This window comes from Pieris brassicae, chromosome 6 (assembly GCF_905147105.1).
Source record: "Pieris brassicae chromosome 6, ilPieBrab1.1, whole genome shotgun sequence".
Taxonomy (NCBI): Eukaryota; Metazoa; Arthropoda; class Insecta; order Lepidoptera; family Pieridae; genus Pieris; species Pieris brassicae.
The window spans coordinates 10,651,170-10,677,473 of NC_059670.1; the positions used below are offsets into that span (position 1 = coordinate 10,651,170).

Below are 26,304 nucleotides of genomic sequence, written 5' to 3' on the forward strand. Positions count from 1 at the left end.
TAGAAATCAAGGTTTCTCTTCTGATTTAATGAAGGGGCAATCGCGAGATCCCTTTCGCACAGGTTTGGCCCCGCCCACCGGGCGGTAAAAATCAATAACATAGTACAGTATTGCGTTTGGTGTCCTACCTCGCTGACGTCGTCCATGGGCTGTTGTAAGGGTCAGTTACGACATCGATATATGCCATTTTACAAGTAATCAAAGCCATTGACCACTTTTCGACCTAATTCCAACAATATTTTATCATATAAAATACGTCGATCTATATGTTTTTATTCCCTGCGATGTGGTGGTCAATCACGTACAATGTGTCTCACATTCACTTAGAGCCGAGAAGCAGTTCCCACTTCTGCCTGCATATGTATCATTAGTAGGTCGGATTTGGAGGCTTTCGTAATCTTACTTGTTGCTTGTTCGTTATACAAGCAAGCAAATTAAATATTTGGTTACAATTAATTAAATTATGTGGGTCCTACAACCGAAGTAAATGCTTCGAAGTTGTTGTAATCACTTAGCTGTTGCCGTGGGAAATTGTTTAATATTTTGTATTGAAAGCGATCGTATGATTTCCGAAGGTTCTCAGCGCAACTGCAATTACATTATTCGTCATCCCATTAACAATTAGAAGCCATCTTTGTTTATTAAGCTAAGGCAAGATTAATTATGATACCGAATTTAAAGAATTCGCAACTTTGTCTACTCGATGGTATTCAGAATTTAATTTAAAAATTCCGAAGTTTAACGAGACAGGTGAGGCGAACTGGTAAGCGCGTTATGAATTTTCCCTCACTTTAGTTTGGGGAATTTTTACCGCGGACTCCAGCAACTTTATCGCTTATCTTTCAGGCGTATTCATATACAATATTTTTGAATATACGTAAATTTTACAGAGTATAATTCCGCTCTCGCCTTTGAGTGCGATAAAGTTCTTTGAGTCTTATGTAATGAAAAGATAAAGAGTGGTCCTAGTTTTAATTTGAGTAAGAGGGTCCGTTGAATAAAGGTATAAAAATACGCCATTAATTTCTTCCGTGAAAAAGCTGTGAGAAAATTAAAATAGTGATAAGGTAAAAGAGACGAATAACATTTAGGTCTATTTATATATTCTATGATATTGAATGGACTCACTGTACCGTTTATATGATTTCCCTGAACATTTAGTTATTAAAAATTACAAACTTTTTGTGAGGTGCGACCTCTTTAACAATAATCGTTAAAATCCTAACAACATACAAGAATTTAAATGCTATTTTCTGTTGAGTTTCTAGGCTAGCGTTTTTAAAACCACGTTCAAACACAGCAAACTGACCTTACTTAGTAATCACTACCGATTCCCATGAAACGAATAATGAGCTTAATAATTGGCAAAATATCGCCAACGTAATCATCTGCTTTGACAAAAAAAAATTGCAAATTCCGCCATCTGTGTTTAGCCGTTAACTTGAAACATCGGCGTCGTCAATTTCCCTATATTATTGAATTCTGTCTATAAGAGAGTGCTTACAATTCTAACTTCGGTGTTGAATTTTTGTAACGCGCGTTCCTATGATTATACGTTTATGTGTAATTAATGTTCTTTTTATTAGAAAAACATTGCTATTTGTTCTATAGATATAATAAATCAGTGGCGCTACAACCTTTTTAGGTATGAGCCTAAGATTTCTGTATCTGTTTCATGATCATTTGTCAATGTAATAAGTAAGTAGGTGATCAGCCTCTTGTAAGGCACACCGTCGACTTTTGGGGTCTAAGGCAAGGCGGTTTTCTCACGATCAGCCGGGGATAGAAACTATGACCTCAGGGATGAGCGTCGCTCGCTGAACTCTTTTGACACTAGGCCGACACAGCTCTTTCATAGGTATACGTAGATAATATAATTAACATTAAGTCTTAACGACCTTTCATTGACACGATTACAACACGACATGTAAAGCTTATTATAATAATTGATGATACGTTGTAACACACTTTAAAGATTGAGATTTAATTTAAGATTTAATCTTTCCTATATCTCAACCTGACTGTCTCGGCTGGATGTAATAAATATTAAACAATTTATTATCACTTCGTCACACTACGATAAAACAATTGACCATAATTAAATCAAAAGGAGGGCAACTGGCGGCCTTATCGCTTTCGAGCGATCTCATCCAGGCAACCACTGTGAGTAAAGAAAAAAAAAATGTATCAAATTACATAAGACGATATTTTTGTGAATTTGATAAATATAGTAGTTTTCTAAGAATTATATAAATTGTAATATGAGAGTAAATTATGCTCAAATACAACGATTTTAAAATACATATATTGTGTATAATAACAATGACAGTTTAACGTTAATTTTGTATTCAATATATTAAATGAAGACTTGAAATCGACACAGTATTCCTTGCCAATCATCTACTTGGAGCTTACTTTTTAATAGAACCCGCCCCCTGCAAACGGTCGGTTCGCCTAATGTTACGTGATACCGACGCCCATGGACACCTTGAACGCCAGAGTGTTCGCGAGTGTGTTGGCGGCCTTTTAAGAATTACCTAAGTCCCTAAATCGAATTGGTTCAGAAATACTTCAGTGGGCAGCTGGTTCCACATAGTGCAGACATTAATCCGAACAACTCCTTTGAACACTCTCCATGGTAAACGCGGTAGAAGATGCAGAGTGGCCCCACAACTCTACGCAACGCCAAGGGATCAAGCCGCTCGGAAAGGAATTAGTCGTCGACGATTCAATCCAATCTTCGTTGAATACGGTCAAGTTGAAAGAGAACTGGGGAGCTCCTACCCAGAGGTGAAAAACAGTATGTGGGGCCCATTCCATGTGGAGATCCGAAATTGCGTTTTTTACGGTTGGAAGAGGTGGCTCGCGTAAATCCTTCGTGACGCCTTTTCTTATGTTTCTTTCATGATACACACGATATAAATGACTATTCGTATATAGTTGCACACCAGATAGTACCCGGTAATATTATTAGTTAGGCAAATTAAATAAATTTTACGATATAGACGCAGAAATGTGTCTCTATAACGGATGTCACACATGGTCACGTTATAAATACCGTTGCAGTGACGTCCAAGTAAAATTCAATATAATGTATTTTCTCTTAATTGATACTCACGATCCATAATAAATACGAAAACAGGTGTTTTTCGACATGAAACATTATTTTGCCTTAAGTGAAAACAATGTAATTTTCATTCATAATTGGACCGTTTAAGTTTAAACAGAACATAACGAAAGCTAACGGATATAATGACTACTTAGCATGCATCCACTTAGTTTTTATTAGCTTTTAATTATGGAGTTTTTGTTTAAAGGCCTTTTTAATAATATTGCCCGTGACATTGTTTAGGGATTCAAGTATAGGATATAAATTAATATTTATTAAGAGGCTGTAATGAATTAAGTCAGCTAAGTGTTAATTTTGCTAAAAGTAAACGTCTCATATTTATGATACGACAAGATTTTTTAACGATAAAAAGTAAACGTTTGTGCGGACCGTATTAGGTTAATAATAATTATTCAAATTAGTTAGTTACTTGAAAGTAACTTCATTAGATTCTATATTCATAGTTTATTAGTATTTTTCTCGTATGATGTGTCCTAAATCATCACCTTTTATCAAAATTTAAATTTTTTGTACACCAGGCATCCTATCATTTCATTTCTTCCTCCGATGAACGCGTATTGGTCAAAGCTTACCGATGACTAGATTGAGCATTCTGATACACAAGCTTGGTCTGGATATGCATAGTTGCTCACACTATTAAATTTTCGTTTTGTTTTTGTAATTTTAATTGTTTTGTTTAATATTTGTATTATCTCTTCGTATATGTCATGTTTGCATTAATAATTGTATATTGTGATTCTTTCACAAATGTGTCAGTGTACCGAAAGTTGGCAAGCTTTTATCAAGCAAAAAAATATCTTTTTTGTTTCTGTGAAACTGTTTTAGGATACATCAAATAATCTTTATTTTATTTGCACTTGTTTTATTTGCGCTTCTTTAAGCAGATACAAGGCTTATAAAGACGTCAAAAAGTATGGTTGGGTTATATGAAGCTACTTAAAATATCAGTGATAAAAAGTCTTTCAAATACTGAATCGGTACAAAAACGACGTCTATTTATTTAATATACTTGAATATTGTAACCTACTTATTCCGAGAAGCATTTAGATCGTGCGATTCAGTCAACAACTCTGGCAGATGAAAATCAAAGGCGTTATGAATTCCATCTTAAAATAAGTTTGAAAAGGTTTTGTCAAGCCAAGTCTTACATGTTTACACTGACGGCCGTACTCAGAGTAGTTAGTTAATAATAATCATAATAACTTATTGCAAGAATATGGTACAAAAAGGTGATACAATAGTAAGTTCGCATATTCTGCCACATACAAATGGCGTGCAAATTTGTCTTTAAAGGAGTTATACATTTAATATTATTATTAATATGAATTGGTCAATTCTTATTTGTCGTACATATCATATAAAACTTTTGTTATTAAATTTATTTCAATTACAGTGTCTCACCCAAATAATCATTTATTGAATAATAATTTTTTTCCAAAAATAATACACCAAGTCGATTTTTAAAGACTTTAGTCGGAAGATTTTTTTTTCTTTTGGTAAATTATTGTAAACCTTAATTGCCATACAAAAGGTGGTTTTCCTAAACAGTTCCAGATTGATTTTTGGCACATCCAATTTCTCCCCATGTCTACTTCTTACTTCGACTACTACATTCGACTTAATTATGATTTAACAGTCACTTAAGGCGTTTAGCAAAGGCTTTAATTAAATCTTCTTAAAGTCAATAAGCAAAGAACTGTAGTTATATTGTTCACATCCAATATGGAAGGTTTTTTTATAAAACACGAGCCACTCGCAGGAGGCTCATCTGATGTTAAGTGATACCGGCCATGAACACTCTCAATGCCAGTGGGTACGCGAGTGCGTTGCCGGCCTTTTTTATAATGGGCAAAGATCCCATTTTTGTATGTGCCTACCAAATAAATTGAAAACTAATAAAAAAATGGCTAAGAACGTTTTTATATTTACTTCTAAAACAATATAAAAATAATTCGTTCGACTTAGTAGTCATGTGATTGCCGGTACTCAAGAAACTGAGGTATATCAATAGTGTCTTTGACATGTGGGAGTCGTACTTAACGCTTATCGACTCTGAATTTTACCCTTAGGTACATGATTAACATTAATAACGCATTTGTTGTAAAAGCATCCGTTATCTAATCATTATTAGTTTATTTGTATTGTAATAGATTTTAAAGATTTTAAATCGTTACAATACAAAATATATAATATTATATCGCAAATAATTTCCTATAATATAAGAAAGAAATATAATTTTAATATTAGTTGTGAAACCTTTCACAATATTAAACCATAGAGGTTTATGATCTGTGGTGAACGCGTCATCAAGCGTCACGCGGCACGCACCAGTTTCACCCGCGCATCTTGCGTCGTTACACCGCGTGATCATTTCGATAAGCGTCGGCTGACGCAATACGTTTAGCTAGTTTTTCATACGATTAATTTACAAAACGGAACTGTCAAATTATTGTTAGGAAGTGACTTTTTAAGTGAGGTCATTACCCTTCGTAGATAATTTATGTAATCTGTGTAACAGTATTGCTACATTAAAAAGAAGAAATGAAAAAGAGAATTTACGTAAATTGCTTTTACCATATAAAAAACCTTTATACGATGTCAGTTTTATTGGATTTAATTATGTTAAAACAAATTGAAGAATAGCTCTGTTATTTCTTCATTGTTATTTATTACATCTTAAAATTTAAATAAATTAATCTCACTAGGTAGAGAATATAACAATAAACCCGGCACCACGACACATCGGTATTTGAAATATCCAATTAGCTGTAAATAGTTCAATGAAAAAGACAAATGCCAGTATTCATGCGTAAAGTCTTTTGAAATGTACGGATATACTTTAAATTTATTTTTCCGACGTCTGCGTCAGTTTGCTGGCTAATAGAGGAGTCATGTGATTTCTCTTGTTATATTCTTAACAGAACTAAAATAGATTGGCGGAGTTGATGGTAATTTCAAATGTAGAATTTAACTTATGAAATATAACTTATGATAATTATTACTTAACCGAAGATAAGAGGTCATTGACACTATGAAGTCAGTCTATAGTATCGTATTAATCGTTGAGATACAATAAATGTTTAAATTATACGAAGTCATTAATATTAGTTATAAGGGAATTTCTATATTTATTATTTTAGAAAGTTTAAAGAACATTAATTTACGCTTTGACCACCATTACTCTGTATCGAAGTTTAGTTTTTGTTTAACATAATGGCAAGATGTTAGATGATATATAGGCACGCACACACATTTATATACGTGTCACTAATACCACAAGGTTATGACACAAAATCAATGCTTTAGAAACCAAAATATTTTAGTTTGTTTTCAGTTATACAAAATTCATTTAAAATATTTCAGCGTCAGTACATCTGATCTAATATGATAGTATTATGAGATTCAGCATAATAACTCTAATTTTGTTATGAGCAACACAGATACGAATGCGACATTTCTCTTGTATTTTGAATAATGATAATTACATACCATTACAAATATTGGTAAATATTTATTCGAATAATGTTACCTAAATTTTTAAGTTGACAAGGGTGTTTTAAACTTCGTCTTCATTTTTAAAAATAACTTAAAAGATACGGGCTCTTCTTTGAATAGTTGCGTGATTAATAAAAAGTCCATATAAGCGAGGAGCAGGCATGGTTGAAGTCATAAAAATGGATGAAACGAGAGAGGTCAGGATTAGATTCGATAAGCCGTAATTACATAAATAAAAAATGTTTCATAAAATCTTTTGTCGCACTCTAAAACAATTATAATTTATATTAAAAGTTGAGAATTAAGAAGAATTCCACACTCTAAAACTGTTGAGACTCTTCTCCATTGGATTGTGTTATAAATGAGAATCGGGAAAGGCCTTAGTACGCCTCATCATGACAGGTTATAAATGAGTTTTATATTGTCTATCACTAAGCCTATCACCCTGATAACCGAGCAGTGAAACGCCGTTGTTTCATTCATTTTGCGGCTAGACCAAGTTGGACAACTGTTTGAAATGCTTGGCAAATGTCCAGGGCTATAAATTAACGAGTTTTTTTTTTATTTTCAGGTAAATCACCTAAAGATATCCGGCAACAGCGATTGTCTTCGAAGGAGCTGTATATTTATTTATAACGCTTAATACATATTACTTTTAACGGTGAATGTCCACTTGATACATGTGTTTGAAAAACAAATTAAAGTAATTATTAAATGTATTAGTTTTGACTGAATTCAATCCTCTATATGTAGGTACCACGGTCATACTGTTTTACAAAACCAACTTAGATTGCTAATAAATTTTAAGTAGGCGCATAGAAAAATATTTTGGTGGTATTCTTCGCCACTCGATGCTTTATAAAACAGATCTTAGCTTTATTAAAATAAATGTAGTGTTTAGTAAAAATAATACCAGACTGATATACACAATACATCACCACGATATCACCTTAAATATTAATAAAAAATCCAGTTAATCAAAATATAGTTAAAATTTAAATTACGTTAGGTTTACTAGTTTCAAAATCGATTTCGTGATTTAAAATTGTGCAAGGTGCATACTTTAATATAACGAAGGTAGGAACTTTGGTAGCTCAAGTGGTTTTGGCAGGCGATCCGATGTTCGCTTTAATCACACTACAACTTAACCAGGTTTCTGGCAAACTTGTAATGAGTCCGAGCGATGAGCCGTAACATCATTTTCACAAGTTTCATAATTTTTAAACGGCCCTTATTGGATTGAGCACACTCGAACACCCTGATGAAATTCATATTACATTTTCGGGAGAAACTTTCGACAAGTTACGATCAAAATTTTTTCGAATACATTTCTTCAGTTCAAGCCTTTATCTGTTAGAAGTATCGCTGTAGATAATTGAGATTATTTAAAAGATAGTATCATAACCGTTATTATTAATTACACTATCAGAACTATTTCTGATAGTAATTTTCCTTACGATCTGTAATTTAATTACATGTGATTATATTTATAAGCCAATTAAAATGAAATATTTTACATATCACATTTGTTTACGAACTAGAATACAATCAGTACGACGGAAACAAAACTACTTCTAAATATTCAACGTACAATAATACATTTGGACTGCGATTTAAAATATTCGTAATTCTAGGCCTATGCACGATTTATAGTAATAAAGTGGAACTGTCGATGGCAAGTGGCGACAGTCCGATCGTAGATTGATTCGTTGATTGAAGAGTTCCATTCGTTTTGGAACAAACCGTTAGCGATATTATAGGACTGTATTTCAACTATTTGTTACCTTGTGTTTTGTTTCTAGAATACCAATTTGCAATGTTTTATTTTTCTTGTCTCTGTATTTGTTTGTAATTATACAATTAATTATTGCATTGCAACGAGGAAATGCTGCCAGAATTCCAGAAAGGTTTCCATAGGGATCAAACTTTAAATTTATTTTAGTTCCATTTATCCATTTTTAATTATAATTATGTAGGTAACACTTCATTAAACTACACTGTCCATGTTTATGTCATTATGTTTCATACAAGTACTCGACCTCCGACGGATTAAAGGCCTCCAAAGTCTTCCACTTGTCTCTAATCCTCGCGACAGTTTACCAATTCTACCCCGCTGTCCCTTTTATTCCATCTGCCTATGTTTCTGGTGAGCGTCCTCTATTTCTTCTTCCCACTGGACCATTCCAAGTAAGGGTCTTCGTCACCCATCTGCCATCACAAATAAGGGCAATGCCCGGCCGATTGCATGATTTGAATATTATTAAGATACAATTAAATATATAATACAAAAAAAATTTGTATATATAATAATGTTGTTAAGACTATCGTCTCCGTGTTTCTATTGTATATATAGAGGCTTGCTCTAAATTAATAAAGATATCTGATATGCCACGTTCAACTTTAATCCCGATAAATACGCCTCAATGAAAATACATCATTATATCACATACATAGACGGAAGTGGAAGTTAAATATACAAGGTAATTTTTCTTAGTTTTACATTTATTTCAGAGAGAATAAAATCTTTTTTAAAATAATTCTTAAGCGAAATCTGTGCTAAGTAGGATGTCTAGTTTTCAAAAGTAAGAATCTTTGAGTCGCACGATCGTCGGACTTAAAAAGTCTACATGTAGGTTGCTAAGAGCCTAGAGAGATTGAAACACTTGACCCCTTCGACCTACTTTTATAACTCCTTCGATTTATATGGAATCATTTTCCATATTCATTTTCTTTTAAAATTTAGTATCGGAAATCATGTAATGGCAAGTCCATTGGTCATTCTGCGGCAGTTTACGCTCAAATTGTTCTCATATCGGCTCCAATAACTCTTTTGAAATGTACTCCCTGTCACGTTGTTTTGTGTTCTTTGCCGAAGAAAATATCGAACAATTTTTGAACAAGTTTTATTGAAGTACAATTTAGCAATTTGTAGTGCTGTCCCTGCGGATGCATGGCAATTAAGATATAATCCGTTAAAATCTCCATAAGCTCTTGGGATATGAAGTTAATAGTTAATAGTTTTTGTTTGCTATTATTATGTGTAATAAATTATCCAATGGCGTTACCTAGGGCGGATACATGTCATCAAACAGTCATAATTCCCCTGTGGCCTATACAGTTTCATTAAATGATAAATATATATACAATATTTTAGATTATAATCCTTTAAACGCACGTGTCATTATGAGTGCTTTAATTTTAATATTTCGATAATGAATTAATTGTCAATTTAGCTTTAAGTAAAGGTTTATTGATTTTATCTTTTTAGCTCCTACTGGCGCGGACGCTTGATCCGCCCTAAGGCTCTTAAAGCATTAGATTTCATCATAATTGTTGTTTATGTAGGTTCAGCCGTCTCTACCAGACATACAACTGTTATATGCCGTGAGGCTGTATTTGTACTTAGAATTAGTGACGTGACCGGCCAATCACTTCGTTAACAGTTTGCACTATAAATGTCAAAGTATCAATCTGTGCCTAGATCATGCAGTTAATAGAGGAAAAATCCTCATACTTCAATAGTTGAAGAATGACTTCGTGTGTAAGTGGGCGGTAGCAGCCCTGCAGGCATTCAGTGTTCGAAAACACTTATAAAATCTTTGACAGGCCCTGAGTGAGTACTCGATAGCATGAGCGTAGCTGCTTGTCTTGCAAGCTTTGTTACTTATTCAGCGACACAATTTCTATGCTAACCAGGGCCTCCCCTAAGTTCCGGGGCCTCCACAAAAGAGGGTCACTCACAATAGAGACTTTGGAAAAAAACTTCTTAATTCCCGCTAGTAAACTCTAGTAAACAACTTTCCTTTTGATATATTTTTATATGTTTGCTAAATACTTCTGTGTTAAATAATTCTTTTGGATCTACTTGGTTTCTTTTTCTACTAAATTTTGCTTGGAAAATAATGCCTCAATTGGGGGCCCCACTCTCTTGTTGCCGCGAGGCCTCCAGACATCTAAACCCGACCCTGGTGCTAAAAAATAAATAAGGTTAATTGTTACTATTAAATTATGATTTATAGTGTTTTTAAGTCTCTTAAACGTATGCGCGCGTTTTTGATTTTTTCTTAATAAAAGTATTTTTCACTCTTTGAAATTTCATACGAAATAAGAATTATAATTCAACGAGGAAATGCAATCATTAAAATTACACTGCCACAGGTACCAAACTTTTCAAATTGATTAAAAAAAATATCAATTTTTAATTATTATTTTTTCAATACTCCATATTATTAATGTAAAATGTCATCAAGAATTAAACATTTTACTTTATAATAGATATATATATTTAACAATTTATGAAAATAAGTACAAATTAATCAAATTATTATAAATAACGGTCATAATTTTAGCGCGTATAATAAATTGGTATAACTACCAAATAAAAAGATAATAAGTATTAGCAACTTAGATATTCGTTAGAATACGTTGATTACTATGATAAGAATAAACAACTGCATTACGCTAAATTACTCATAATGACGTCAAACGAATGTACCTAATGCGTAGAAAAGATATCATGAGATAATAGCGTATTAAGAAATGAAAAGTAATTTCTATAGTAATAAATTCCATACATATCCAAATTTTGTATAAATAATTTTCTGATAAGAAAGTATACCTATTTGAAATGTCAAAGTGTACATCAGCCATCATAAAATCGAGACACAGAAATGAGATTTTATGACCTCATTTATTTTCTCGCTTAGCTTTGATTTTCTCTTTTTGCGTCGAGTCGCGTTTGATTGCAACTTGCAATATTGTAGGCCTTCGGTATAAACATGATTTATAAAAATTCCACTCGCAATCAACAGATGGCGCTTCATTAAATAAAAATTTGATAATACGCCATCCGTATATTGATATTAACAAGATGAATATTCTATCTGCGCTATTCTAATAGATTAGATATTTATTTAAAATCGCTTTTTCCGTTACTTTTTACTGTACTTTAAAAATCGTCTTGCACGTGCTGTGCGAGGTAGGTACGAGTTCGATTTGTGGCACAAAAAAATCAGTATTACAGCTTTGATGATCTAAATCACAGAAGAACTGTGAATCCATGTTCTTCGTCTGGTGCCATTTTATTGTTAAAGGTTGGCTGTTAACAACTTGGATTGCCGGGTATCTTGCGCTAGTCTAAAAAGTTCCTTGGCGGATACGATGCCGGTGTCACAGTAACATTGTATTGTAAAATTGATTAGCTAACATACTCCGTGAGTCAATAACGATTTCAATTCAGTAGTGGTATTAAATAAACTTATCGGCACACTGTAAGACCGTGATTATTGATTTAGTTCTAATCAGCAGATTCAAATACATCAATGTTATTAGAAATTCTGTTTCTAAAGTCAAAGGTTCGTAAACAGATAACGAAATTGATTCCTAGCGAGATAAGAGATGTAATCTAGAGTTCAGCATGAGAACTGGGAGCATCAGGTCATTGATTAAAATGGTCATGTGATGTGGAGCGCGACAAGGGAAACGCGATATTCGTGTTTCATTGAGAAATGTGTTTAGAAACAAAATGGATGTCGAAATTACAAATTGTATTTAATTATTCATAAAAATCTTCTTCCAATTAGGAAAAATACATAAAATTAAAAGTAAAAAAATAAAACTGATAGATGATATACAAAACAGAAGTGACACTGGGTGGGGCATGTAACAAGATACACAGATAAAAGGTGGATTTTCAAGACAACTGTATTGACCAAGGGGAAGAAGGAGAAGAGGGCACCCCAAAATAAAGGTGGATAGAAGAAATAGAAGCGGTAACAGAAAGCGAATGGAGGAAGAAAGCCATAGACAGAGTCAGTTGGAAAAAGCTGGAGGAGACCTTTACACGTGAAGGGTCTATCGACGGTACTGAAGGAAGCTAAGATATAGAATATACTCGTATAGGATAACAAGATAATCTCTTTTTGTCATGATTGGAAATTAAACGGGCTTTATTATTATTATAATCTCCGTCCCAGTGTTCGTAGGTGTGCTCCAATTGATTTTAGTTTCTGTGCGCCTGCCCATACCGTGAAAGAAAGTTAGACACTTAAGTGGACAGCGTGTGTCAGTCACAAAAGGCTGATCACCTACTTGCCTGTTTGTAAAAAATGTTTGAGAATCAGTAACACTAGAGTAAGTTGACCAAGTGTTGTAGCGCTGTTTACTCTGCCGTTAATATCTATTGAGACTGGTATCGTAAAAGTGTTCGTTTAGTTCAAGCATGGCGACTTGTTTTAGAAAAACACACAGACTTTTAAAATTAATCCTATATCTGAACCCTCCTGCTAACCGATAAAGCAATGAGACTTCGTATTATATATGCCTTGCGTCAGAAAAATAAAGATTCGTTATTATTGCTATGAGTTCAATTTGGTTGATAACATGATTGATACGGATTAGAAAAGTTAGATATAACAGATAAAGCTTTGGATTTTTGTATGATCGATGTATATTTATAAAAATTTATTATTATTACGCCTATATTTATTTCTAACTTTAGGAATATTACAGAGTTTTAATGATAGAGTAGCAGTGCGGTGCACGTTTTACTTAAACTAATCAAACTGAATTTATTATACATAATTTACTTACAAAATACCCTAAATCGAATTGAATATAACAAAATCATGATAGTTGAAAACTATGAACAAAAACTTATTATATAAAAATAAATTTCTCTTGAATTTATTAAAAAATACAGATGCGGACACTTATACATAATTTATGATCATGTTGTAGTCACTACCTCTGGCCTGCGGTTTTACATCTTAGGCACGTAGTGGCAATATTGGACTTCTACACCTCAAAGATAGCTTTTAGGATTCTGTGGAAACTAAAATTCTTTTGATGTCACGTTTTGCTATCCATCTTTCCCGTTTCAAAAACTGTTGACTTCAGGTATAAGCATTTTATTAGTGCAAGCTCTCCGAACCGAGCCCGCAACTTAGATTCAGTTAATATTTTAAGTTTGACATGAGGAGAAGATAATGATAAATAAATAAATAATGTGTTGTACAATGTAAAGTTTTTTAGGTATCAGTTGGGATTTATAAATAAATTCTGTTATTATTTTAATGGATTATTTCTTAAGGCATGAGAAATCTACCCTTGCCTTCTGTCAATATACTCATACGAGTTTATGTTAAAACATTTTAGCCCCCATAATCGTTGTCAGAATATTTTTATTTTACATTTTTTTTAATAAAAATCCGCACATTCAACCTATAAAAATAGGCATGCAAATGTCATATTAATTATCATTATGTTATAATAATAACTTATTTATAATTGTTATAATATAAACTAATATTCGCATACGCTAAAAAGGCAAAACTTAATCTCCTTCCCCTTGAAATAATTACACGGTAGTGATATATAACTTTTAGGAAGTTGATTAAATAGTTTGACAGCCATGGCGTAACAATGTTTTGAATGGTGCAACGTGTTGGCACCCACAGCCGTGTTGGATCTTATGTAAAATCAAAAACTGAGACTTGCTGCGTATAAGGGAATGGCGAATTATATTTAAACTCTTAACAGGTGAACGATCTTACGATAGTATAATATGAGCGAACATGTGATTTGCTATATGTAACGTCTCGTGACTTACGTTTCGGTCAATTTACAGCAACCCACGCATAGTAATTTAACAAGACTGTCTTCAATAAACAAATATGTCTTATTCAGTTCTATGGACATAAATTGAATTGATAAATCAGTGGCGCTTCATTCTTTATGAATCAGATTTCTGTATCTGTTTCATGATCATTTGTCAATCTAATAGGCAAGAAGGTGATCAGCCTTCTGTGCGTGACACACGCCGTCGAATTTTTGGGTCTAAGGCGAGCCGGTTTTTCTCACGATAGTCTCCTTCACCGTTCGTGGGAAAGTTAAATGCACACATAGAAAGAAAGTCTATGGGTGCACAGTTGGGGATCGAACCTATGACCTCAGGGTTGAGAGTTTCACAACACTGTTTGTTACTTAATACGTTCATTAATATATCTGAGTCATTAAAAAGTAAGTTTAAGCTTGGGTTCCAAGGTCGACATTTGTTTTATTGCTATATTTGGTTAAAAATACTGATTAATGTTAAGGAGGGTAAAAGTATATACCTGCAAAAAGGATGGTGATATAATCACACAGTACCTACTTTGCATTTCCAGGTATTCATATGGAGCCTTTATTAACTGTCATCTACTTCTTGGGACTAATATGTCACAATAAAACAACAAATTTCTTGTTATTTAGCGTATAATTCTATGACAAATTAATTGCGATTCGTCCGCGTGGATCTTGTAAATACACAAGTATTTTGTAATATTTGGCGCCGACCTTTTCAGCACTAAACTTTAATGCTATATTTCAGTCAATTTACAACCGCGATATAAGAATTACTAAAATATATATAATAAAAATAATAAAAAGCGCAACCGAAATGTTAATCATCTTACATTTGTAGCCAATAAATTGTAAAATGTCAGTTATGGTAGTGATAAATGAACCTTTTAGTTTATCGTACATTCATCAATTGTTATATAACATTCTCGCTACCGAGAATCTACATGTCGACGTGTGTCACTTAGTTTTAAGAAACCATAAATAAGTCAAATTACAGTTTTTTGTTAGTTCGGCGTCGCAACTCCACTCCTTCTCAATTGTATGTTATTAGGCCTTGTTTTATGCGCTAACAGTTGACATCTAGCTTCGACCGTGCTATTTAATTCATTTGAACCTCCCTTCAATAACCGCCACCGAACTTAACTCTCTATTGGTACAAAAAACCAGTCTAGTTGGAAAGTTTTTCGCGTTCATACAAAGGCCGGGAGACTTCCTTTTATAATGTCTATTGAATTCAGAAAACAGTTTGGAGCTTAGAAAGTTATCGAATATACCACGGCACTGATTATATCGAACAAAATCGACACAAAGCGTTAGCCATATGTACTTATTTATTTACAAAGCCGGTGGAATCGATGTGGTTTTATTATTTATTGCTTACACGAAATACCAATTTCTTGATATTGTAATAGAGGGCATCGTGGCATTCCTTTCATGAGTTTAAGTTGGGAATTGGTTGGGTGATAGTTATGGTCTATTGGATGTACCTAAGGGAAAAAATGTTTTTTTTAAAACCCTACAATTTGGATTTCTTATTTATAGTTTATTGCGTTAGATAGTTGTAGGAAACTAGTTGTCTAGACAACGCAGTGAAAAAGGATACTCACACCACTTTAGTGTATAATATTTATGATTTGAAAGGTCATTCTAATGTATCAGGGTAAATTGATAACAGAATTATATCCCTCATCTATATAGCGTCAAGTTTTTTGGATATTTTTTATTATTTTCATAAATACTAGCTAGTGCGTGGTGCATATTAAAATAAGTTGTATTAGAGGTCAGCCAGTGGCAGCTTTGCTCAGGTATTTTATATCTTAATATTATTAGAGTCTTAGTATGTTATACTCTAATCAATTCAGCCGTAGATTAAGTGGAATCCACTTTCACTATCACCTCCTCTTCGACGTTGTTGATGAATACCGGCCGACCGCGAGGCTCGTTCTTCAACTCAACATTTCCAGATGAAAGCAATTAAGTGTTTATGCAAGCAGTGTTAGGCCCGTAAACGTTTCGCTTTTTGCTGTGCAGCGGTATTTCCACGTAGCAACTCAAAATCGCAAAATTGAACGAATTTTTACTTTATCAATGGCGCCAAAAGCTGTCACAATTTTACAAAAACAAAATACTATCTAAAAACAAATGACAGTAGTTGAAAATAAAATACGGCTTACGAATAAATTATTTGAATTTCGAATTATGCGTCAATCCTTAGATAATAAAATGTGTAAATACAACATATATACAATGTTTATATATATGTATATATCGCCAATTAAATAGGTTGTCATTAGACAAGCATAAACTTTATTATAACTTAATCATACGTAAAATGTCCATTCCATACAAATATCTCCAATTAAATTTATACACCTATTAAACATAATGATCCAACTTTGACCAGAATCAATTACGTTTTGTTTAGTATTGACTCGTTGATAGGCTATGTGCGGCTTGTTGTCACCCGCAAAATAAACACTGCCCTAAATTTTGATTGTCATCTACATCCCTGCCAAACCACAAGTGATAATGTTTTATAGAATATGTCGTTTCGAATTAGGCTGATCTATGAACCAAATGCATTTTAACCGACTTTAAAAGATATGGTTGGATTTCGTTATAACGATATTTCATAACAACGCCCATGAGTCCCTTTCGTGTTGCCTGCACGATTTTCCTTCCTTCCATCTTCCCTAGACAGTATAATGTAGGTTCAATGTTCATTTAAGCAGCGGTTAAAAAGGCATCTCATTCAGATTGGGAAAACGCCCAGTACTGATTTGGTGACATATTTGGTATGTATTTGATATTATTCAATTGCTTAGTTTTGTTTTCATATCGAAGCCCTTGGTTTCAATCTGGTGTAATAAAACTAAGGGATACTGTTAATAATATTTTCTGCGTCGTTTGGTGAGGCCATTAACTAAGGCAAACAGTCAGATTCGTAAAGCGTGTTTTGTTCCGTGCACTCTCTAACTTTGAAATCCATGATTTTTCTCTTGTACCAACACGCCATTTACCCTAGAACTTATCCGTTATATTAGCCCACCTACTACCTACCCACCTACCTTAATGATCTGCAAAAGTTTCTTGACATTCGAACTCGATTAAGAACTTGTAAGATTATGTACTTGTAACCTATAATATTTTAGTCATTGTTAACTTGTCAATTTTATTATACAAACCTATCCACATAAAATCAATGCATGTGATGTAGTGACTTGCAAAATAAACACGATGTTAAATCATAACTTCGACGGGCCTGTGACAGACTAATGGTGGCTACTTGTCATCCAACAAAATTAATCCATAGTTATTTATACACAGGGATTAAAATACTCTATGTATCATATGCTTTTATATTATTTATTGAAACAATAATTATTATAACAACAGTTTACCCTATTAACTATAGGTGTTAACTGCTATATGACTTCTGATGAATTTTAAAGTTTTAAAGATATTCACAGTGGAAACTGCTGTGTTTTGAAAACAGCCTGGGCGATTGCAAAACATCGCTATATTTAATACCACATATAACATTTGAGGCTGGCAATGTGGACACGAGTCTTCTGGAATGTGTCCATGCTCGGCAATATTACTCAAGAAACTCTCCTTTCTTCCTTCCCTTTATTTGTTCTAAAAAGTATTAGTATTGCAATGAAATGAATTATTTTCTTATAAATTTTGAAATATGAGGCTCGAAACCAAACGCGAAGGAGAAGCATTGTGGACAACCTCTGCCCCATCTAGTGGTTATATGATATTATGTAAGTAAGTTAATAACATATGATTTTAAAATAATGTAGTGTTTATATCTCTATACATTAATAATGCTACAACCTCTAAGTCTTGGCCGAAGCTGGAAGTATCACCTCGACGTCCGCCGTTCCACGACTGAGCATTTTTCAAGACAATTTTTCCACCACCACCGCTATGTGGAACCAGCTGCCCGCTGAAGTATTTCCGAACTAATTTGACTTAGGGTCCTTCAAGAAAAGAGCGTACCAATTCTTAAAAGGCCGTTAACTCGTGAGCCTTGAGAGTGTCCATGGTATCACTTAGCATCAGGTGAGCCTCCTGCCCGTTTGCCCTTGTTCTATAAAAAAAAAGTATGTTTGTTAGACATTTTTCTTAATAGGTAAATAGCTTTCTGAGCCTGACACACGCAGTTGATTTTTAGTTCCAATGTATTCCGGTTACCTCATAATGTTTTCCTTCATCTGCTAATTAGTTCACAGCTGTCAAACAAACTAGCCCAATCCAACACTACTGCCTACTACGAGTATAAATTAATTACACTATTACGGCTCTACATACATAAGAGAAACCCACTATAAGCATATAGAATGTATGAACCGATAGTAATGTATTGAATTAGTTCCTCAGTCATCTGGGCCGATTAAATATAACCGCGAGGAAATGCGTATGCACTGTCCTGAACATTGATTTAATTCGAGTTTGACGCATTTAATGCTGACGTAATCACGTTTCGAATTGGCTTCGTTATTTTAATTAATCACGTGTCTTGTGTTTGTGTATCTTTTGGCTAAGCGCATGGACTTCTTACGTCTATGGGTACCATTGATTTATGATATAAATTGTTACATAATAAGTTTAGCCTTGTGCGTGCATTCGAATCACAGTAATGCAGATTTTTCAAGATGTGTGCGCATTTCTCGCGCGCTTGTTGAAGGAAAAAATTGTTGGGAAATCAGTGGCTTACACCTGTGCGTATGCACAGACCGCTTAAGAAAACATATATAGAAATCTGAGTTCAAGGTCAAGGGTTCCAGCGCCACCTGTTTTCTTTTTCTTTATTAACACTTCGTTGCCTTATACAAAAACGTACAAATAATAGGTAACTTACAAAACGGATTTCTAGTTTCGATTTTAAGTTACGACATAATTTTTTCGGATTAGTTTGCTGACGGCTGTTGTAAAAGTATCTTTTTTTATAGAACAAAGCAAATGGGTGAGCTCAACTGAGGTTAACTTATACTGACGCCCATGGACACTATATACGGCTCGTGAGTGTGTGTCTTCACTGATATGCGACAACAAATATACTTTAAAATCGGAACTCAAACGGCAAAATACACAGCATTTGTTTTATTTAAGCTAAAAGCTATGACGACAAAGGAAAAATATTCGATATTAGTTTCAAATACAGTATGAAACGTATCTTAATTAACAATAGAGCAATTAAGGGGTTTGGGGCGAATGACGTCACCCGGGTACCCGCAGCCCGCGTAGACTAGACAATGCAATTCACTGATTCTCCTGACGCAGCGTTGCTGAATCAGTACGGCACAGGTACACGTTCTTATATAGCTTTGAAATTGCTTTTTGGTAAACGATATTTTAACCACACGAAGCTTAAACGGTGTTTTCACGCGTGGTGTTTTCTTTTGTCTGTAACTTAAATGGATGAATTAGTTTTTGTTAACTTCTTTATAAGCGTTGGAAAAAAAATACTGTCACATTGTTCCGTTACGCGCCATCTTTTTCTTGTCCCTACCACGGCTGATTTGAAGCCATTAATAACAAAAATATATTAAATTAATAAATTCTGTAATAATCTTAGTAGTAATAAGGTAAATATGAAATAATTGTATTATTTGTATTCATGTCTATGATAATAAAAGCCTTTTGTTAAACTTTATCTAATTTAACTTTATTTAACCAATTTCTGTAATGTTGCATATTTCACTACTTACGTGTGTACACTAGTACACGCACACATTTTTTTTTATTTTGCGTCACTCATCGAAATATATTTACAGGCGTTTCAGGGAAATCAGGTTTTGTAAGTAAAACTTACGCGGAAAATGGGTGTTTATTTTTATATTGGATCTTATATTTGGTCCACTTATGTATGGGGTGATTTGAATTGTGTATCTACACTGATCTCAAGAATCTGTTGGTATGGCAATGCACTAATCTCTGGAACTACTGGTACGAAACATTACTGGTGAAATAATATTACTATTATTATTGTAAAAGTACGACGAATCATTTATTTATAAACACTATTTTGTGTGTTTGTGCCTCATTATATAACACACATTTATCCGATTATTTTCTTAAAATATCTACAATAAACAAATTACTAACTAACGTGAACGTCTTAAATTATCGTAATTATTGCACTTTTTATTTTTCATGAATCTTTTTTTAGTTTAGTTTGTTTTTTGTTCCTGTTTAGTTTTCTCTTAAGAACTATGTGTAATGTGTATTTTTGCACTTCTAGCCTACCTTATCTAATGTAATACATTTTTTCTCGCACAATGGTTGGCTAGAAGGGATCGCTAGAAAGCGATAAGTCCAGTTGCCCGCCTTTTCATTTAATTACGTTCAATTTTTATATTGCAATGCAACGAAGTGTTAATAAATAATTAATTAAATAAACCTTGTTGTTTAGGCTATCGCGGAATATGGTTAAAAGGAGTATTAAGAATATCCATAGCGCAAAATCACTTGTATCATGAGCATTCCCACATACACACCTTCACGTACTTACTCTAACTTTTACACTATCACACAACACAGCCAAATTAGGTATCTATTAGTTAAATTTATTCAAGAATTTTTATTGTTTGTTCTCTTTTGTAAATGTTTTAACCTTTTGTAGGTTAATAATATATATTCCATTTCTGGCTATATTTTTAGTGTATATATATTTTTTGTTAGCTGTGGATTATGAAATATAATAAATAAACCAAAAACAATTATTGAGTTTACTATGTATGATTATAACAATTACATATGAACGATATTACTATTGTGAAACACGTGCTGATTATTGTCAATATCTGCTATTGTCGGCGACACGCTGCTAATAAAAACTAACGCGATGATTCCTACGCCGATAATAAACTATTAATTATAGTTTCACAACATTAATTCACTAAGTGATGCGTTTAAGACCAGTTAAAGTCCAGTAATGTATTGTTACAAATAGAATTTTGTTCTGGGTTTAATTGAATTATACGCTATCTACTAAAAATATATAATTTAAATTTCAGTAAAAAATTCACAGAGAAGTGTTGGCCTAGTGCATCCCTGAGGTCGTAGGTTCGATCCTCAGCCAATGTTCTTTCTTTCTATGTGCGAATTTAACATTCGCTCGAACGGTGAAGGAAAACATCGTGAGGAAACCGGCTTGCCTTAGACCCAAAAATACGACGGAATGTGTCGCACGGGACCTACTTGCCTATTACATTGACAAATTATCATGAAACAGGTACAGGAATCTGAGGCTCAGACTTAAAAGGTTGTAGTACCACTGATTTTTTTAAAATAAATAAATTTCAGTGGATGTTTTTGCAGGATTTGCAATATTTGCGTTGATTCTCTATATTTTTATTTCTGTGCGCAATGCGCAGATGAAATCCATCGTAAGACAACCATTTCTTAAAAATGAAACCATCCTGAAGCAACCACTATACGCACTTAGCGTATATCTATATATTAGCCAGTAATTAAATTATTAACGATGTGTAAGCAACAAATCTGCATCTTCTAAAATTATCATGGAGAGACTTCGGAGGAGTGGTTCGGATTAATACCTGCAGCTGAGTTTCATCATCAGACATCAAGCCGGTATACGAAATTAACCACATGTCACCAAGATGTCTGCTGCTCCACAACAGAGCGTAATTTAAAGCACTTATACTTCCACTTATATGCAACATGTATCCAGTGACATGCAATTAGACTTTAATGGTGTATCAATTCTTAAAAGGCCGGCAAAGCACTCGCGAGCCCTTTGAACATGAAAGTGTCCATATATTAACATCAGATGAGACTCCTGACCGTTTCGTCTGTCCTATGAAAAAAACCCCGGTAAAAATATTAGACTACATCTCGGCCCCAATAACATATGTGGTGCTAAAATATAGATTAAAATTTTATTTTGTATATAAAAATTAAAAACGTAGGCCGTGTTCGTTACAATGGATATTTATATAAGATTAATAACTAGTATTATGTACAACTATTGCAGTCTGTTACTTGTTACAGTTCCACCAAAGGTAAGTAATAAAGTAAATAAATATTATATCCTACGTTCAAGAAACCTCGTATAAGAATATTGAAAATATCTTCAAGAATAACATAAATAGCAGTAAAGAGGATCACAGGGGAACTTTTGAAATTTTCAATGAAAAACTTAGCAATAACATACGTGTACTCGGAACAAATTGAAAAGCAAATAAAGGTTGGATAAAAAAACTTTTTCAATTACAAAGTTGCGTGAGGTTTTGTTGTGCAGTGACATTTATTAAAATATAAATTTTGATAACTTAATTAAAATATAGAGTTAGCCTATAGTGGCTTCAGCATGCGACTCTTATACCTGAGATCGTATGTTCGATACCCGGCTGTGCACCAATGGACTTTCTTTCTATGTGCACATTTACCATTTACGTTCCAACGGTGATGGATAACATCGTGAGGAAACCGGATTGCTTTAGACCCAGTCGGTGATCACCTACTTGCCGGTTAGATTGATAAATGATCATGAAACAGATACAGAAATATGAGGCACAGAACTAAATATTTATTTTAACTGATTTATATTTTATTTAAATATTGTTGAGATTATTAAACATTGACTTATAAAAGATGCTCTAATACTTGTTAAAAATATCAACCATGGTGACAAACGACTTTAGTCCACGGTTTTTAAGAGTAGTTAGAGCTCGTAATCCCTAATAACGCATCTTGAATTTCACTATAACTTAGTATCAGAACATGACAGTTAGAAAGAAACGTTTGTTTGTTCTCTATATAATCTTGAATACCCGCTGTAAAGTCTATATAGATGAGCAACGAAGTTTATATACTCGTTTAGATAATATTATAATAATGAATAGAAAATAATTGTTATGCATTGGCCGAAGTTTCATTAATATATAATCTGAATTACGTCGTTTTTAAAGATACATTCTATTAAGCTACGATTAAACGTAAATTTAATGTGAAAATTAAATCTCTATTAAAATTTAAAGGGACAAAACTTTTATCAGTTATGAACTCTCGTGACATTCCGCGAAGAATTATTATCGTGTTATCTCTCGGGCAGGCGAATTCAACTTGGCCGGTATTTAGGTTCCCTGCAGTTTCTTTCAATTAAAGATACTTAAGTTTCAGGAACGTGCCAACCATTGGCGTAACTATACTTGTTAGGGCTTGAAGACATTTTTAATTAACATTGTATAATAAATCAAAAAAATATTTCTTTGCTTCTAGTAAGAATAATAAGGCAGGGATTTTGTTGAATAATTTTGACCTATTAAACCAACACAGTACTTTTGTAAGGGTTCCCAAAATGTATGTTCAAAATCTATAATCTTTTTATTTTTCGACGTTTTCAGATTTTTTAGCGGTCTCCACAAAATACTCTGGTAAAATTTTCGAGTTAGTATGACATTCCCTGCCTTTGGTTTTAATACAAATGATAATAAGAAATTTATATTAGTAAGTTCTAGTACTTAAAACTTTTAGTTTATCGGAATCATATTCTCATATATACATAGATTACATATAATCATATATAAACATATATGTTTATATTATGTGTATGGTACATGGTTGGTGAACTCAGTTTCCGCACTTAGACTCGTACTCGGTCCATTGTGCGTAAAGTCTAGGCTAACTAAGACAGCCTAGGTCCATCCAGAAGCACAGAAGTCTCCTGGGCACTTCATGGAGTGACCTCACTCTCTCCGAGGATTTCTTCATCGCATTCCAGGACTACGTGGGTGACTGATTCCTCTGCGCTGAAATATCCTCTGTCCGCTGTCTGTTTATGATGTGTATATACATAATCGTTAGCATGAATTATATATTATTAACAACAAGGTATAACATATATTATCAATTATAGACTGTTCGAGAAATCTTTCCCAACTTTGGAATAGTTTCGATTTGAAACGATTTGCTCGAAACAAGTTGCTCGAAAATGTTGTCTAGCCAATACTCAGAGTAAATGAAAAATAATCACCGTATTGATAACGAATTTCCAACTGCGGAAGTGTCGAAGAGCGTAGCTTTATTCCAGTGAAGGTCCTATCTTAGTGGCCGGGATCCTCTTAATGCCGACCAACCCTTCGTTTGCTCTCCACTCGTGTGGAACTACTTATAATCGAAGTGGCATTTTGTATGGAAATCAGCTTTTACTCGCTTTAATAAAGCGGGTATTTGCGGGTATTACCCAATAAATTGGGTAAGTATTGTACGTGAGAATACAAGTTTCTTTTATACAATATATAACAATAATGTTATAAAAGAGTTCTATTTTTGTACGTTTGGTAGAAATATCTCAAACGATCAGTGGCAAGTGGATTTACAAATTTTCAAGGTTTGCCGCCCTTGCCTTTAGAATTGTCATATCCTAGATTATTTTTAGAATCGAACAATTTCGTTTCACGTAAAATAATTTTTGGGTGTGATTTTTGAGCACAAAATTATACACAAACCAGTTCGTAGCCTTTGTAGTAGGACTGTAACGTATACATTGATAGGGGGAAGAGGGAAGAGAGAAATACACTTTATGCAATTTATCTCTTCTTACTCATGTAAAGTGTGACTTCAGGGCGCAGAAGTTGATTACTGATTGGAATGTTGGGCAAACTTCTATATGTAAAATATCAGAAAACCGTTATGCAGAATTCTTTTCAATTTTTATGAGGTAAAAAGTTGGTTATCAAATTTGCTGCCCTAGGCTCCAGTAACTGCTAAATCTGCAACTGAAAATGATCCTTGATTACATAAGGTATATCGTCAATATCTACTAAGACAGTTTGAATTTTTTAAGTGCGTTGAAATTTACACATCTTTAATATTTTTTTGATGTCTTTAAACTAAACACATTTTCCATCTTTAGCTTGTATATATAACTAGTCTCGCCATAGCAACAAGGTCTTATTTTATAATATGTGACAGAGCGGGAATTTCCATTTCGCGCGATAAGATTTTTGCTTCCTAATGGCGTTTCGACGATTCGAACTTTAACAGTATTTCCCTTCAGCAGCACCTTTGTATTTGTAGCAGCAGGCGCTCGCCCTGATTTTGTCTGGTCTTTGCCAGACGAAGTGTGAATATACAGCTGATACCAAGCTTTTGAAGTGTCTGGAATATGACCGACGGCTCCATACCCACTTTGTGCAAGGCGATCACTGCAATCCTATTTTCTTTAACACCTTATTCCATATTATAATTTGATAATTAAGACGAAAAAATATGTGAAATGGCGCAAAATCAAAATAAGTTTTTAAAATAATAAACGTGTTCCTAATTCAAAATAATGAAAAGCAGAAAAAATATGCATTTTTATTTGTAACAGAACTTGTACAGACTAGGTACTTTCAAACACAAATACATAAAATAATAAATCCTACGCGATTGTGTAAATTCGGTTTTCGTAATTTGTAACAACATTCGACACTGGGGGCGAGCAAAGTTAATTAAATAAAAATACGAGATGCGGCTTTCGGAGGTGTAAACAGCAATCAGCAAATAAAGAGGCGCCAATAAGTTAGGCTATTCACAGAAGCGAAAGGTTCTGATTCATTGTCACGTTCCGTTTTGATTGCACGTGCTTTGGTAGCGATAGCCGAGCTTCGATTCGCACCAATTTTAATATATTTTTTATTCATCCTCATATTCGAATCTGCCCTGTGGTTTGGCAATATTTATGACGAGTTATTTTGCTTGGACAGGATTCGGTTATGGCGGTCAGATATAATGGTTTCAATTTATTTATTGAATTTGCGTACAATAGCAGTAGCTTATTATGGCCGATAATTATAAACTTCTGTTAATACCGTGCTGCGTGTTTATCTTTGCCGTGTAAGTATACATTGTACGGGTTTTAGCTTTAAAAAGCTTTAAAATTTTACTCTATTTCTAAACGGTATTAATATTTCATACATTATATTGGCTATACCTAATAGGCTGGTGTAATAAATTTAATTTTAGAAATGGGTTTATGGCGTACCTTATTATATCTACCGTTTAGAATAATAAATTTATTAATTCAGTTGCACTATATG

General features: G+C 33.5%; 2 protein-coding genes across 5 annotated transcripts in view; both read left to right on the forward strand.

Moving 5' to 3' along the window:
• Positions 1–7,340, forward strand: part of LOC123710777 — an 81,914-nt gene extending 74,574 nt beyond the window's left edge. Inside the window, exon 11 of the mRNA XM_045662964.1 lies at positions 7,197–7,340. The gene's annotated coding sequence lies outside the window, so the exon portion shown is untranslated. The remainder of the gene's footprint in view (positions 1–7,196) is intronic.
• LOC123710778 (RNA-binding protein Musashi homolog Rbp6) overlaps positions 1–26,304 on the forward strand; it is a 439,295-nt gene that overhangs the window by 61,842 nt on the left and 351,149 nt on the right. The gene's annotated exons all lie outside the window — the stretch shown is intronic.